Raw genomic sequence first — 18,411 nt, forward strand, 5'->3', positions numbered from 1 at the left:
CGTGCTAATAACCCTAAAGCAAATGGCTTTCTATTGCATTTGTTGCTTGTGACCTCTTAGCTTAGTAATTCAGGAGAAGGTGACTGCAAACACTTTCATACTAATGGAAGGGGTAAACGCTGTTTGATTTGTGGTTATTTCTGGCAATCTCCAATAATTAATTCTCTAAAACAGAGAAAGTGATACTAGATGGAAAGACGCATAGCTGAAGTATTGTGCAGCCACAGAAAAACATGAGGTTATTCCTTTGCTACAGAGTCAGTAGCAAAGAGTAACAGCTAACTGTGGAGAAGAACTTTGCCTACTCTTCAGAAAGAAAAAGGACTGCACCAAAGCAATAGCTGACTCATTAGTAATTGATAATCAATATAAATAATGTCTGATAGTGAATTGATTTTTTCTAAGGGAAACAATTCAGAGACACCCTAATCGCCTCCTTTCCAACCATCCGTACCAATAGGCAACACCACAGAAACGTGGTATTCTAAGTCCAGCTCAACATACAGAACATTCTGTACTCCTGCTCAGTGAACACATCTACTGGATTGTAGTCTTCACCCACAAAAGACATAGTCTAGATGAGATTGTGACACAGCAATTGGACTTTCTTCCTCTCATGCGTTATTGTTGTCACCATTTTAGCATCACTGACTTTACCTATTATCCCTATTTAGTTTTACTGACTGTCAACAAACCCAAGCACAATGTTTTGCACAGCTCTTTAAACAGAGGCAAACCAGTATCATTGCCAGAGACTCAGCTCTCTTCTTGCTGAAACATGTAATTATAGGAAATAAAAATTCTACAAATAGGAAACATAGACTGTGCCGCAAAAGTGAAACTCACTAGTAGTGGGAATATGTGCTCAAGCAGTATGAATTTATATGTATATAACCATGTACTGTCACATAAAGCTGTAACAGAGAGACTAGTAGACATATTCCTTTGCAACGTGCTTTCTCTGTCCTCAGGTGTTTTCATTAAACAATCCATTAATCCATTGTAAGGTGGGGGTGTGAGGGGACAGGACAGGAAAGAAATTCATCTCAGAATTCATCATTCGATGCTCTTGCTTTCTACCTTCCTTTTTTTTTTTTTTTCCCCTCCTTGGATTTTCTAATGAGAGTATAGCAATGACTGAGGACAGTATCAGCAAAGAACTTCAGAGAAGCCTGATCACTGGAGCATTGTCTATACATGTCTATCTGTATGTTTAATTCTTGAAACTTTATTATATAAGGTATTTGCTGGGAACTCTTCATGGAAACTGATTTTTCACAGCACAAAAATATCCCCACAGTCATGCACATTAAAAAATAAAAATAAAAAAAAATTAGTTAAATGCTCTTGAAGAGCATGGGCTGCGATGACCTTTTCATCTCTACTGGTTAGCAGGTCAAATGCTTTACTGCAGCTCTACCATGGACTCCTAAAAGCCTTTTCAGCTTTATGAACAAACTGATATAAAATATGTTAAGTCTGACCCTGTAATTATGTTGCATTGAGCAGGATCAGCACAGTTATTGCCTCTTACAATCTTGTTGGTTCAAATGCAAATAGCACTGATAAACATTAATGGCAACCAAGTCATAGTTCAACCTCACCATTCACTTTTAACCTTACTGTTTTAGTAAATAAGTCCAGGGAACACCATTCAAAGATAATGAGACAGCTTTCAATGTCGTGGATGAGTTATAGTCACTCAAAGCTACATGGAGGATGGAGGAATCAGCAGAAAGTCTAATCTAATTTTATAAAGATCCCAGAGCTCTTGATTACGTTTAAAAAGTCTCATAGGAAGCACTTGTTTTTTTTTTTTTTTCTTTTCCCTGATGTAGTATAAAAAAAGAAAGATAAAATGGAGGTGCTTCCCATCATAATGATTACCTTGGATTTGAAATTTCACATAAACATTAGCAAGTGTATGTAAACATGTTTGTGAAATGAAGTTTTCCTTCACAGCAGAACATTTACCTGGAGAACCACACCAGACAATCTGAGAAGCAGCCTTCCTGTGCTGCAGAAAAAAAGAGCCTGACCTGGCCCAGCCTGGATCACCTCTGCTCTTGCTGAAGCTAATGGAAGCAGACAGTACTCGGTGGTGTCACCCCAAGCCAGTTCTCAGCAGCTGAGCGGCAATTTCATAATGACACCTAAAATGCCCCTTACCAACATAAGTAATGTCCCAGCTTCAGTGGCACCAAAGCTGGTATTTATTCTGCACAGAATATGTCGCAATTAGTGGGAGCCTGTCAAACTATCCACAGCAAATTACATGCATCATGAATTTTGGGTTATTTTACTTCTGTTTTCTAAATCATTAAGAAGTAGTTCCAATCTCCAAGAATGTATTTTTAAATTGAAACACTGGCATGTAATTTCTGGTTTGTTTATGAGCCAATCACTTCAGATATCTTAGCTATAAATTTTATGATTAATATTACAATAGTAACTCAAATTATCTCTTCGAGAATAGCAAAAGGTACTGTATGTCATCTGAGCCCTCCCCTCAAAGCACAGTATTTCTCTGAATGTCACTTCTTATTTTATATTCTATTTTATATTTTATATTCTTCAGTTTCTATGTCTGTGGACTAAGCTACAGGCCTGCGCAGAACAGAAATGTGGGGACTACAGTGTGAAGTAATCGCCTAGTATTACCTCAATTTTACCTGCTTTTCATAAGCTTTTTGTCCATTCTCATTCCTTTATGCTCTCCTGGCATTTACTCTAGATACCACATAATACAATGTTTTTAAACTGAAAGCATACACTTTGGACAATTGCTTCTTAAAGCATTACACCCTCCATCTCCCACATCCTATTTTAAAGGTACAACTTTCCTCAGCTACAGGTCTGAATCACATCCATGTAACATTACCTGCCTTCATACCTATCAAGATCATTGTGTTTGCAAGTTTAAAGTAATAATTTCACTTATACTTAGGGTGGTTATGACATAGTTTAAAGACTTCATTAAAGCAAAATTCAAAAGGTCATTAAACACCACTTTGCAGTTGTGATGAATAGAAAACCTAAGAGATACAGAAACTAACAAAAACCTTAAAGCTGGTTATAAAATTAGGCAAATCTCCCGTGGCTGCTGATATATAGTGATCATTCTTGTAATTTTAAAATCAGTTATTATTGTAGGCTTGTGTATCAGGAAATGTGACTTTTGGCACCACACATGCAGTTACTGAAGTGAGTCCTGTTTTCGCTTTCCTGAGCTTTTTATTTAAGGTAAATACCATGCAAAATCCTACCAGAAACCAAGGGGCAGATAAGATCCAGGACAGGAGGCTTTCATTCACAAACTTCTAGAGATGCATGATAGAAGTAGACATGACTAAGGCCTAGTCTTAGAAGAGTCAGATCCAAACCAGTTCTTCAGCTGCTTCCAGAACCTCTCTCTTTTTTTAAACCAGTTTATAGTTTGGAGGTGAACGGGATTGCAGTTGACACAAACTTAGGATCCCGGCTGTCACCTTACGACTCATCTGGTACCACGGGAAGCCTGCTGACACCCTAATGAAATGCTAACTGCAAAGGCAGGCCCGTTTGGTTTCTGAAGTAAAAGCTGCGGCCTGCCTCCCCAGTAACCGCTGCCAGGCTGAAGCAGTTCTCTTTTCAGAGCACTTTCCAGTGCAGCTGTGAAAAGCTGTAACAAAGCAACGAGCCAGCTCCGGCCCTCAGTGCCGGCCGATGAGGGCCCTGCTGGCCTTTCAATGGCAGCACACTGCCTCCGCTGCTGCCCCAACAGGCACGTCGTCTCCATCTCTCCCTTGTGGACATGAGGACTACAGGGAAGCACCAGTAGTGAAGAAGTAGGGGGCAAATAAGTCACCCCAGATAGATTTGCCACTCAAGCCACTACTTCTCCAGGACAAACCAGACCTCTGCCTGGCAGGTACATCACTTATTATGCAATTAGTCATCTCGATGGATCAAAATGTCTTGATCCATTTCCCACTAATGAGCAGGGCCTATATCCCCATGTATGGCTTACAACTCTGATATCTCTTAGCCCTGAAGGATCACATCTTCCTTCTGTTGCGTCTTCAAGCTTCAATGAAAACACAAAGTCTTAAGTTTTACTTTACGCACACCCTACCCAGTCAGGCTGTTTCTAAGAGCACATTTCAAGCTAAAAAAGATATAAAAAAATTAAATCATGTCTATGGCGTAACTTGAGAGCTGTGAGTTGTAATATTCTCTATCTTATTCACTGTGTCTGTTTTTATCCGTGTCAATGAAAACACACAGGGAGCCAACAACTTCAGCTATAATTGGTGGGAGCTGTAGGTACAAATACAAACCAGTTTTACTCTTTAGTATATACAACATATGGAACTGTGCTGTAGGTCAGGAGAATTATTTCTCAGCATTCTGTGAGTAGGTTTCTGATAGCTGTTTTATTTTTCAGGGTTGCAAGCTTTAAGAGTTATGACATTATTGTTTCTTTGTAGATTGCCTTGATTGAGATCAAAGTTCAGGGGTTGTATTATGTTACCCAAAGATTGCTTTGCTCCTGTTATTTTCAAAGAATTGCATGGATCTGTACTGAGCAGCTTAAGAAATGGTAAGCCCTGACTTCATTCTTGCTAGTATTAATGAAAATCAGGAATAGAACAGTGAAACACAATTAAGCTCATGTAAGGGAACAGACTTCAGCCCACACCACTTTTTCATTGTTTCTCTGCTTTGTTATTTTCCAAGGGTCTAAAAAGAAGTTACTGAAAAGATGCAACTTGCTTCACATTGTTTTCATTGTTATATCATCTTTCATTCCTCTTGCTTTTCAGGCCAAAGAGTTTCGGAATATTTCTGACTTCAATGCCCTTTATACTTATCATATAACTTCACAACGGAGTTATTATATGCAGTGGATAATTAAGCGTCTTTGCTGATGGTAGTTGACTATGGCAAGATTCTTACAGTTCTAGTCTTATTTTCTGAACAATTTTGTCATTCTCTAATTAGCATCTGGCCTTAAGGTCTTTTAGAAACATTCTCCTGAACTTATTATGCAAAACCTTTCTGTGTGTTTTCCTAGCCATCATACAGCAGCTAACTGCTAATGTATATATACACTTATCAACAGAAACTTTCTCCTAAGTGAGCAGTCCTCTTTTCCTGTAATGAAAAGTTGAAACCTGTCACACTGAAAAGGACAGAGAACTGATTTGTTGTGGAACAGAACAATATTCTGTTGCTATTTCAGAGGAAATAAACTTAATTCTGAGAATTCTGTATGTGAGTGTCCGGAAATCGCTCAGTAGGAGCCATCAGAAAACGAGACTTCTGCAGTCAAGCTGATGTGTGCTATGAAATGCAAGATCACTTCAAGGTGGAATCACCACTTGGAAGACGTGGAACAAAAGTCAGGGAACTGGAGCAAGTTTTTAGAGCTTGATTGCATGAAGACTGCATTCAGTTTTATTTCACATACACATTCACATTTCCTTGTAAAGCTAAAACACTACTTGAATATTTAAAATTAAGCACACGATTGAAGGCTTTTCTAGATTCTAGCCAGATTGCTCAGTAACTTGCTGTATTATTCCTCTGGAGAGCAGTTAGTTTTTCTTTTGAAAGGCAATTTGTCCACCCTGAGTGAATCACTTCTTGCCTCTGTCCTGTATTTTCTTTCATTAGTTTTTACATCTACTTGCATGAGATAAAATGGCCATCCTGCCACCCTTCAAACACTTCTGACAATCCAAATATTCAGTCCAGGGAAGTGATGAATCCAAACTCATGGCAGAGTCAAGATCCATAACATTACCTCAGGAGCGTGCAGTGCATAATCAAACTATCTTTGCCAAACTTGAACAAAAAATGAAAACACAAAATTACAACTCAGGAGGATAAAAAGAGAAATGAGTCAGTCACCATCCCAACTTTATCACAATACAATGTTTCTCTTCTGCTCTACAAAAATACAAAACACGAGAGAATATGAAGAAAAATAATCACTAACAGGCTTATATACTTCATAAACAGATACCTAAGAGAACTAGAGCTCTGCAAACAATCTGCCTGTGATTGACAAAACATTTATTAAATCAAACAAGATGCTCTTGGCACTTCCAAAACAATTGAAATGAGAGGAGAAAGGATGAAGTGCGGTACTTGGACCTAGTGAAACTATATGAAGCAAAAGTATCAAAAATGAAAAAAACACAGGGCCCTCTAAATGCTATTTTCCCTCATTGTCTAGCAATTCGTTTTGCTTTAAGACAGGCATAGAAATTTATGACAGCCCAGCTCTCTTACCCACTAATTATTTCTCAGGATAAAATACACACTGTACAGTTCTTGTTTCACCCCTTCCCACCCTCACTACAGTAAAACTAAAATGTCTGACAGTTACAAGAGGTATCAATGCATTCCCAAGAGGAAAAATAAAAGTTTAGACAAACTACAAAGCCTTTGCAACTAGTAACTACCTGTAAACTCAGCCTATCAGGAGCTCTCAGGCTAGACCCTCAAATGCAAGAGAACAGAAGAAGAGTGTTCAAAAATCCTGTGCCAGTAAAGCAGAAAAATTTAGCTCTTCCCTTCCGTGTCATTAGCTATATCCTCTACTGCAGAGATTGTATTTGAGAAACCATCAGGAATGTGTCCTGTCTGACCAGAGTGATGGCAGAGATCTAAGCAGCCCAAAAGGCACCGTGGAAATTACAGGAAGGATATAGAGAAGTCATGATGTGGGTGAGATATTTTAACAGCAAAAATAGTCCCTCTATCTGATTTAAAATAAGGCTTGTAATACACAGAGTTGTTTGGTTTTACACCTCCAGTTCCCCTACCTGATTGTATCAGAATGATAAAGCTGATGAGAAGTGCTCATCTAGCGTTTACCCTGAGATTAATAGCAGTGTATCTCAGGCAATCTGGTAAATGAATGACGACACAGTTCCATATCTTTAAGCTTGTTAAAAAATGCCTCTTGGCTTTCTAAGGAGTAATTCTACCACATGATATATTTTTCAGGAGAGGCATGTTAAAACTGTGGTAGCAATACACACACTGTCAAAACAAGAAAACATTTTGTTTGCATTACAGCAACTAAACTTGCTGAAACACCATCTGAAGCAGAAGGTTCCAGCTCATCAAATCTACTGTATATTCATTATATGCATGAGCACTCTTTGTATCAAAAATTAGTCCATGACTATGAGGAAAGTCTAAAACAGCAAGGCAGATTTTATACTTTAACGCACTGCCTGCCTTGTGGTGGAAAGACAAAGCAGCTGTTTTAAGGGCCATATAAGATCATATGCAGTCTAGAAGAACTGAAGACACAGATGCGGATGGACTGAAATGTCTTTCCCAGTTTAAGGTAAGAACTGAATAAATTTGGTCACCTGCTAGAGTTTTATTTCTGACAGCCTTTGGAATTAGCAGTGCTAGGAAAGCTGCTGTAGGAAGTGTTAGGAATGTCCATAGCTGAAATGGATACTGTAATACTGAATGACATTTTATATTTTTGGCACAAAACTGGCACTCAGTTATTTTAAGCTGTCAAAGTGCACCATGCAATGGCAGGGGGAGCCAAGATGATAAAATACCACCCACAGAGCCTAAGACCTATTCTCTCCATCTATTTATAGGTATTCGACTTGCTATCAGCTCTTATACCATTACTAGGAGAAACAGTGTGACAGACCAACAATTCATTGGAGGGACTCAGAGCAGCCTGTCAAGCTCCGGCTGTCAGAAAGACCCAGTTTGTTGGTATTCAAATAACTGGCAAGCTGGATGACCTGAATGTAGCTCAGAAGGCAAAAAAGTGATCTCCAACCTTAATAACCAAAGAAAAGTCATCACAAGAGAGGTATGTAGCAAGATAAATACTGTTGAACTTATCATCTACTCCCTACTATCTTCAGTTACCAAATCAAAATCAAAGTAATAACCAGATTATTGAATACCAACAAGATATATATCCGTACAGACTTCCCTCAGATGGAAACTAAATAGGTGAAATGTGATTCTGAAATTTACTTCAAAAGTTTCTTAAATTAGACAATTTCATAATTGGATCTCTGATACTTAAGACCAGCTACAACGCTTGCAGCTAATTCTGGAAACACAACTGTTTTGGGGCACACAGTAAGAAAACCTTTTCAGAGGTTAGTAGCAAAATAAAGGAAGGAAATGTCTCTCAACCTACGTAAAAATTCCATCTATTTTAAAGTTCTGGTTATACCTCAGAATGAGTACACATAACCTTTAATACCTTCACTGTTAAGATTTTTCAGTTATTATCTACTTTTATCTACTTTTTATAGATAGGGAAGAGTATACAGGGAGCCTGACTAACTTGTTCAGTGTCATAAAAGGTTCACACAGTAGAGCTGAAGAAGAATTAAGAATTAAAGAATTAAAGTTTGTTCTTGTAAGGCTCAAATAAATGCCATAGGTTGTGAGTTCCTTAAATAAGAATCATTTAACAGGGAAAAATAGGAGGGAAGAGAAGTATTTTATCACTAGAGATAAAGAATTGGAAGGGTTAGATGAAACAAAACTCAATGCAATTTAATGTAGGGAAGTACTATAAGAGACTTTTAATAAAGAAATTAATCTGACCACAAAAAATGAAGAGGGAAGAATATTTTCAATTCTATATTTAAATACGAAATCAGATTACATTTTTAATGTGAAACAGAAAAGCAAACATTATTCATTCCCAACTAAAGTGAAAATTGATATAGGAACGTATCATAAGGTCTTCAGAGCACTTAAAGAACATTTGAATTCTTGAAAGAATTCTTTTGATTCAGACTCACTGTCCATTCTACAATGTTCAAAAAGATCAGCAAATTCCAACCTACCTGCATACATTTATCTCGTTATAATTTATAAAATGATAAAAACATATCATTTAGGAGCTGCTCTGTGGGAACGCAAATTTTAGGAGGGAGTTTTTCAACCTGAAATAATCAATAATTTAGTTTTAATCAATTCTAATTTCCTTGCAAATCAATTCTGTAATCTGGTCCATCTATTGACTGAAGCCCACGCTGAATAAATCTGATCACAAAAATATCACTCTAACTTGATATTAAAGTGAAAAAAATTACCCATCCTAGTCAAAAGCTGATACATGGACTCAGTCACTTAGATACCATGGGTCTGGCCTCCTGAAAGCATTAGAAATAGAGAGATTTTAAGTGTGCCCTGATATCCAAGAGGAAACTAAGAAGCATAGTGGGTGATGTGCTCTTGATATCTTGAACATTTTTTAAAAGATATTCTCCACAACATGGTGATTTCCATTAGAATACTGTAACACTGTATTTATTTATTTATGCATATCACATATTCTTGCCTGTCAGAAGATGTCTACATTATGATTTCCTTTAGCAGATATACTCTAATATGCCTCCAAATGATAACTCTTCTACTCGTGTTGAAACATGGACAGCATACACCCTAATGGTTTAAAATTTTCCCCATTAGCATGACCTTCTTAAACAGTTAATTCCTGCTCTTGGATATGTTTGTAGCATGGCTGGTATATGGCTTAAGAAAAAAGGTACTACAGAAATCTGTAATCTGGCCTGTTTCCAGTTTTGCCCTCCAGCAAATATTTTCTGTTTGCTTCCTTATTATTTTTCAGTTATATTCTCTGCTGCAATATAATTCACATAGAATGGTTTATGTTCATCATTGTCTTGGATGACAACAACTGAAAACTTTTGCTGCTACTAAACGTTGCCATCGTCATGCGGTCACTAAACAAGCATTGTCAATGAACAATGACGGAGGAAGAACACACGTGCAGCAGAAAAAATAATACGCTAGAAATCCTACGCACTTCCCTCCTTCAATCAGAGGAAAGATCAGAAAACCCCCACCAAAACAGGGGAATAATTCCTGAATGGCTAGGAGCTTGCACTGACAAACTTGATGAAATTTTCCTTCTGGTGCTCCATTTTAGTTGTAAACCAGCTTGGAATACATTCTGGAGTCTCCAGATACACATTTAAATGAGGATGACATAGGGAAAAAAATCTGCTTAGAAATAATCTGAATGTAAGGCTGCATTGTTCAAAGAAGATTTTTTCCAAGCCATATTCTGACTACACGTCCCCATGAGAGAGACTCCGTTCATCATCTAAATGACTGTAATTAATTGGGAAAAAAATAACTGAAGGCGATTACTGGGAAACACATGGGAGGTGAGAAAGACTATTAAATTTATTTCCAAGAGGAGATGGGGAAAGTATTACATTTCCCTGTCCAAATAACCATAGTTAATATACATTGATCAACTACTGCTTCAAATATATGCACAGCTTATCAGTTTATCAACATCTCAAGCTTTTGTGCCAATTGTTCTGACGTTCTCAATAAATATAATAATAGCAAAAGGACAAAAAATAAACAGGGAGATCCATCTTTCACTGACTACTACCACCTCAGTAGATCAATACATGTCATAACACTCTTATCATTTGGGAAACAGAAATCTTTTTATGACAATAAAGCTTTAGCATTTTAGTTATTAATTTAGATCAACTGTTACAAACCCATGAAATTTCACATTTGTACAGGAAAAACATAAAATTTGTCCAAAATAATTGTGAAAAACATTTGTGATCTCAAGTGAAAACTTCTACCTGTTACATGGGTTTGAGATTTATATCTACATTTCTAACTGTTTAAGGAGGCAGATTCTGATTTTACTGCATGATAGGATTCTGTAAGTAAAATAAAGCTGCTATTGTGCTTCTTTACATTAACATCACTGAGATAATAAGCAAATGCTGTTTTCTGTAATTGGAACAAGAGAATTGTCATAACCAAATAATAGAATACAGCCAAATGAAGGCTAGAAGATAGTGACTGTAAGCAGTGGGCAGTAGTACCTGCTAAAAAAAGGGGGGGGGAGGTGGGGGGGTGTTGAAGTGCAGTTTTCCCATCTGGAATTTCTGGGATTTTATTTGGGATTCTCAAATTCTCCTTTCTCAAAGGCAAATAATATTAGCTGTTTTAAGTAGGAGGGTTGCTACTCCTTTTAGTTTTAAGTCGATTTAATGTAATTGGATATTATTATTATGCAAATAGCTATCTTTTTAATGTAATTTTTATTTTCTTGAAAACTGCTGATTGCAGTTATGATTATATCTATATGGTACTTTTGATATAGCACTTTTTATCTGAAAATCTCCCAGCAGTTACCAATTGTTAATTTTTACAACTTGAGTGGGAAAGAGGTTATTAAACTTTTGGTACATGTGCAAACTAAGAAACAAAAGGGTTAAATAAGTTTCCCAAAATATGTCAGTGCCAAATAAAATCCAGGTCATCTTGACTTGTAATATTGTAGCTCACTCAGCAATTTTATGGAGTGAAAAATGAAACGTTTTTTCCCACAAAGATAAATTTAGCTCATTTTCCTGATTAAACATTGTTAGCTACTGTCTGGTTGTGCTAAATATTGATGCAGACATTCCTGTTATTAGTTATCAGTTAACACAGAATACCAACCAGGATTTAAAAGCTAAATATGTGCATTTCACTTTAGCCTTATGAGCTACTGCTTAGACTGTGCAGGTTTGAAGGCAGCTCAGATATAAAAAGTATATATAGATTGTGTATGTTCACATATTAAAAAAAAAAAAAGGAAAGAAAGAACAATGATATGAAATATCAATTTTTTGCTCAGCCAAAGACTGGAATTTATATAGGGCATATTTCAGGAAAAGACTATGGCTGTATTTTAAATTTGGCTGTGCTACCACAGTGGCAATACTAATCTTTGGCACAGGGGAGAGCTGTCATGTCAGACAAACTCCAGCTGTCCACTTTGCCTGTCACTTCCTTCATCTTCAAGTTTGTAGCAGAGGAGAGGAAGGAATGTCTGTGAACACGTTAGTGAGGACTCAGCAGAGAGGACCCGAGGGAAAGGAAGAGGGTAGGAGTTAGCTGAGTGGGGAGGAGGGAATGGGGAAAAGGGGACAAGCAAATTAGAAACAAGGAAAGTGTTACAAGGGGGTAGGATGGGAAGAAAATAGGAACCTGGACAAGAAATGGAAAGGAAAGAAGGATTAGGAATTAAAGAGCCATTGGGCACCCATAGGTTTATTTATTTGCTTTTTTGGAAATACACATTTATTTTTGAATGTCATCAGTGTTCAGGATATTTTAAGTTAAATCTAGATGTCTCTTGGCTGGCTTCCATGTCACTCTGAAAAGATTCCACCCCCCCAGAGTAATGACATCAAGGCACGCATGATGGACTCCACCTGATGTCATCATCTACGTCTCCCAGCCCTGTGACTCTCAAGAAGAAACCTAAAAATTATGGAAGGCTATTTAGAGAGAAGAACAGAGAGAATTCCAACAAGAGACATTTACCTCTTAAACCAGAGACGTCATCTCCTTTGACCCTTAAGTACGCAAATCTCAAGCTGAATAAAGCCTTCAAAACACACATGGGGTGATTTATGAAAAACCTGGATTCTGGTTGTTTCTCTAGCCAGATATCATTACCGTGACCAGAAAGAAAATGGTCTGACCACAAAGATGAAAGGGCATGTGAAAAACAGAATCCTCACACTACAATACTATCATAACTTCCTTCTCGCTTGTCATCTCGCTGGAAGGGAATCAAGGACAGCAAATCAATGTTGACACCCATAATGCATTGAACTTGGCAAGGGTTAGTGTAACAGCCAACGCTACCTAATGGAAAAGGTGTCTTACACCAGAAAACGTGTTGCTTACATGCAAGGTAGTCTGACACCCTTGGGTGGTGGCATAGTCATTATGAGCAGCAAATAGAGAAAAGGTAATATCCATTGTGAGTCTGTGGAAAATGTCTTGCACTGTTTTCATACTCTACGCAGCTCTAAGTGGGAAATCCAGAAGAGATTTTTGAGACAGGTGCTCCTACTCTTCATTACAGACCTAACATCAGTCCTCCCTCAAGGACATTACTTCTGTATTATAAGGGGGGCAGGAGGGAAGAGTCCCTTGAAATCGCATGTTCACTCATTATTCAGCCTAAAGTATTTTTGAAAAATATTTTCCGTATCTTCAGATAGAGGTGGATATAAAATCCATCCACAATCGAGGGCATCTTCATCCATAGATAATGGAACAAGTAGCCCAAAGGCTGTCTTTCCCCTGAACTTCTTATCAGTGGTCCTACAGCTGGTCTTGAGGCAAGAAAGAAAAAAATGTCAAAACAAAAACCCACAACTTAACTCAGCTTTGATTATTAAAACACTGAACATTTTTGCAGATTTGTACTTAGTCTTAGTTTGATAAAATGTTGGTCTATAAATAAAAACACCCCACAACATCATCCCAGTTTTCAGAGGTTTGGAATATGCTGGCATATGCCCTTCTGTGAAATTTTAAATTGCCTTCCAATCTTTTGTCATAAGTAGTATGTCCTATGCTGCTGAACAGATTTTCTTTTCAGTATAAAATATTATTTCTTAGAACATAATAGCATCTATAGTGTCATTTAATTTTCTTTCAAGAAGGGTCCTCCCCTTCAGTTTAGCTTTTATTTAGCTTCTGAAAACTGCACTTTAGGCTTTTCAGATGTGCAGACATACAATTTTGAAAGGCTGGTTCATTAATTTTTTCCAATTATTTCATCAACAGATCGTACAATGATATGTGATGATATTGAAATTCCAAGGAACAAATGATATAAACCTATAAAAATATGAAAATGACAATCAAGAGCCAAATAAATCTTAAACACACTTCTGAGTTAAAAAGAAAGCAGATTTTTGTGCTTTTATAATATTTCTGTTCTCTCTGCCAACAGACAGAAGATTAAAGGAGCTAATGACCAGCCCCTATGGGCTGTTCTATGAAGTGGCACAATAGACTGAATAATATTTGGAAAAAGAGCCACAAATGCAATACAGAACTGAATCTACCTCATTCAAAATAGCTAAGGCAGACTAGAGGAATGTGTTACAATCACACATTTTTACAAAGATAATGATGAGCAACTCTCTGAATACTTTTTTAAATTCCTCTAAGAATTTGTTTCTGCAGTTACTTTTTAGTAATTCCATAAAATTCAAAGCTAACTGACTCCTTTCACTGGTGTTTTAATTAAAATATCAGAATCACATACAGAATATTTTAGCTAATTTTAGGACACGTTCAGTGTTTTTACAGAATTTCATTAAAACTCTCTGCAGGTGCATTAAAATTTGTAATTTTGTTTTTGACTATTTGTCTTCTGTGAGTGATGTTCCAAGGGCATATCAGAAACATCCTAAATCATGAAAGACTCTATTCAGTGAAATTAAGCTTTCCCAGTGCTGAGCAATTAAAGCTCTGCAGGCTTCCATGGCTCTGTACAGAACTTAATCCTCACTGAAATTTAAAAGAAAGAAAAAAAAAAATGTTTACCACTATTACTGAAAATCTTCATTATCTTTGTATTCTTGACCTTTTCCCAACAAGTCATTAGAAATCTGCATACTGCCACACAATGGGGGAAGAGGGTCTTGTAACCAGAGTGCTGCACCAGTAGTCAGGCGATAATGCTCCCGTTTCAAGGGGCTGCCATATACATTGTGGATGACCTTTCCTCTCTGTATATCCTCGTTCCTAGTTGTCTGAATGAGAATGATAACATATTGCTAAAGCACAGGACTTAGAAGATGCCAAAAGACCACCACCCCCTTGAAAAACAAAACAACATAACAACAACAACAACAACGACAATAATAATAATAAAATAGCTTTAATATATTGAAAAATAGCTGCATATTTACAAAAAGGATTTAGCACCTCCAGGAACTGAGTTCTAGTCCATCCAAATAAAGAAATGTTGAAGATTATGAATTGTTAATCGCTCTCCCAGGAAGCTGGATGTGGTATGGTGACTGCATTTATTACAAAGCATCATTGATGTCTTTCTATAGCTATTTCCTAGGTTGCTTCAGTGTTGCCAATTTCACAAAACGTATCTGTAGGCTGAGCAACCGTCATTGCATAAAGCTAATATAGTTTAGTGTCTTTCAATAGATGAAAAAAACACAAGTTTTCCTTCACAGTTTTTCATTTCTCCAAGTCTAAATTAAACTTCAAACATCATAGAGTGCATAGAGCCTGAAGCTTCCACTAATATACCTGTTTCCACAGGAAGAAGCAATTTTTTATCAAGAAATGATGGTGAAAACAACAGAGAAAGAGTGGTGATGAATTTGGTAAAGATAGCAAATGAAGAACTCTGCCATTTTTTGCATGTTGCATCCTGCTTTGCATTCTTGCATCATATACAATGTTCACAATCCACAGATGTTGATACAAATATACAACTATGCCAAAAGGAAAAAAAATTAAATCCCTTGCTTCTCGCATGTTCATTTTACTTCTCGCAAAACCCAAATGAAGTGATGAATAAACCTTAATGCAATTCTGCCTCTGGATATTTTGTTGCTTGCAGTCATTTCTACCATAGAAGTCAAAACTATCCCTTCTCCGAACATTGGCAAACCAAAGTACAGCTGCTTTGCTGGGGTGTCCAATGTCATCGGAAGCTACCATGTTCTACTGGAGGACATATTAACAGCATACATCATTGCCTCTAATTGCATGCAAGAAAGGTTCAGATAGCAGTTTTGGACCCACATATGTGGTCTGGCTGCAGACTGACATTAGCAAATTCAGAAGCAGGACCACTGACAGTATTGAAGATGAGAACCCAGATGATATAGACTAGAATTGATGATGTGCAAGTGGGTTGGTAAAGTAGAAATGAAATGTGGCTATGACAGACAACGGTACCCAACCGTTTTGCCTGCGTTCATATGAGGAGGGAGAAGAAGAATCACTGAAAACCAAAAACCTCTCCTCTCTTTGAGCATTCGCAGCCACTGCTGTTTGAATAACACACCAAATGTGAGCATAATTGATGAATGAGACTCTGCAAATTAAATTTCACCCAGCACACGGATGGGAGTACAAGCACGTGACAGTAGAAATAAATGTTATTAAACTTGACACATTTCAGTATGCCACTGACATCTTGCTGATTCAATGGTGATAAACACTGGCTGTAGAAGAGACGGGTAAACAAAATGTTAAAAGATGTTTACATTTGGTCCAACAGAGAAGGAGAGTGCCCAGACAATAAAGGAATATATGGATTAGTCGCATGCTTTGTTCATGTGATGCCTCTGTTCAGTTAAACTTGCCCTTCCTGACCTGCCTTCAAGATGTGTTATCATATTTTCTCTGAGTATTATTTTGAAAAAAAAAAAAAAAAAAAAAGACAAGCAATTCTTTTTTATTGATTTCTTCTGCCAGGTTTCTTGATGTAGAAGTACATTTTATGATCAAACTTCAGGCTTTACTTTTATGGTGGTAAACAATATACGGTGTATCTTTTTTTATTTTTGTTAGAAGAGTAGGTGCACATGTGATGAAGGAGGTAGAAGAAACGGGTTGTTTCAAATCAAGGTTAATTCTTCCTATAATTCCTGTTCTTCTGCTTCAGCCTACTTTAAAATAACCTTCACTAGGGGTTAACAATCTAACGTTGCCCAGAAGGTTAAAAAAAAAAAAAAAGTGGAAATGAACTTCTTAAAACTTTCTTTTCCTAATTGCCAATTAAATATGAATTAAGTCTTATTTAATCTGTATATCTGCAATACAGCTAAGTACTACCAGAAAATGAGTCACAGCTCTCTTTGATGACTGGCTAATGAAGTCACGACTAGGTAGGCATGCATGCACATTCATGCAAAAATTTACTACTACTGAATTTAATTCTAGGTGCATTTTTCCCCCTTAACAAATTGCAAGTAAGCTTCCTATCCTGCCTTCTAAGACATCTGTACATGTTATTGTATCCCTAATACAAAACCGGTGTTATGTCTCTGCGTGAAGGTTTTAGAGAAGCCCATGAGGTTTCTTGCACAACTTTGAAAGAAAAGGACTAGCTACAAAACAAAAAGATGTAGCAGGTATGTACACTGCCACCTCTAACTAGAGAGAGAGTTTTGATGTCTCCCAAAAGAACATTCAGGAAAGTTATTTAAAGAAAGAACACAAAAAAAGTCATCTGTTCATCCTTTAAGAGAAGATCACATGTATTGTAAAGGAGTTGACAATAGTTAATATCGACTAGATATATTTATAAAATAAAGCTAAAAGAGAGTGGTTATACTGAACCTTAATATTGTATTTTGTCAGAGAATAGGCAAGGACAGAAGAAAGGATCATATGCAGCACCTGACTGCTACAGAATGTGGAATCACAGCATTCATCTATAATTTACAAGTTACTACAACTGTTCACATATAGTTGGATCATATGGTTTTCACCCCAGTAGCCAGGCTAACTCTGACAGAAGGCTTCCTGTTCTTCACAAAATGATGAGGATTGTTTGTAATACTTCCAGAAGTTCTTAATAGGAATATAGAAATATGCAACCCTATAGATTTTTGTAAGCAGCCCTGTTTGACAGAATTACTTCAAGACCACTGAATTCTTGTACAATTGTATGCCGTGGTGGTAGGGGGTGCAAAGAAACTGAATTGAAAGGGGAGAAGTAACAAAGCAAGAAATAAAAGCAGATTTTATTTTTTTTTTTCACACAAACTTAACATAAATGCATTAAATGATTATTTTTTCTAAGTTGAAATTATTTTTTAAAGATAATTCTGGATATTATTTTAGGAAAAACATGAATGAAATGACCAGTTATTCAAATGCTGGATTCTTTCCTTGACAGCAGCACAGTCACGCAGTGCTGGTTGCATCTCTTACCGTTAGGAAGACATATAAACAGTGAGGAGTGTGTTAACGCTTTTCATTGTAAATGGAAAAGCATAAATTCTCTATAACAAATATCTCAGGGAAAGGAGCTTCTTGTTGTCAAATATTGAGTTACTTAATCAATACACAACAGTAAACAAAGTAGAAGCAGTCTAAAATACCATACCTCAGCAGGTATGAGAAGCAAGAGTTCAACCATACAGGTTTTGCAGTGAGAGTGCGGGTTTGTGTTGTTTTTGTTTGTTTGTTTATTTGTTATTTGGAAAAAGATGGTCACAATAATAACTGGCCTCAGTAAAAGCCCTAGCATACATAGCATTTAGAAAATCATCAAATGATTTAGATATCTAAAAGTAGATTTCAAAACTCTTCCCTGGCCCCTTCCTCACTTAAAGAACAAACAGCCCTGTATTCCTATAGAGAAAACAACATGCCTCAATATTTTCATGGTTTAGGAATGTTTTGATCATTTATAAATATGCTGCAAATACTGAAGGGGAAAAAAAAAGTGGATACTTCACTAGTTTGAAATTTGAATTTAATGTCATTTAAAGCAGAAGGCATAGAGTAGATGTCAGTGTCATGATTTTCTGTTTTTAAATACACACAGAATAACATAAACCATCATAT

At 36.8% G+C, this 18,411-nt stretch overlaps 1 long non-coding RNA gene across 2 annotated transcripts; it reads left to right on the forward strand.

Moving 5' to 3' along the window:
* The first annotated feature begins 3,774 nt into the window (after positions 1 to 3,774).
* On the forward strand, positions 3,775 to 16,760 carry LOC125184073 (uncharacterized). Of its 2 annotated transcripts, none has more exons than XR_007167360.2 (3): positions 3,775 to 3,910; positions 7,620 to 7,843; positions 15,142 to 16,760. It is a non-coding gene; the product is annotated as an uncharacterized lncRNA (long non-coding RNA). The 2 variants fall into 2 exon arrangements; XR_007167361.2 differs by lacking the exon at positions 15,142 to 16,760 and adding an exon at positions 9,632 to 9,787.
* Positions 16,761 to 18,411: the final 1,651 nt, after the last annotated feature.

Source organism: Anser cygnoides, chromosome 16 (genome assembly GCF_040182565.1).
Source record: "Anser cygnoides isolate HZ-2024a breed goose chromosome 16, Taihu_goose_T2T_genome, whole genome shotgun sequence".
In the NCBI taxonomy this organism is placed as follows: Eukaryota; Metazoa; Chordata; class Aves; order Anseriformes; family Anatidae; genus Anser; species Anser cygnoides.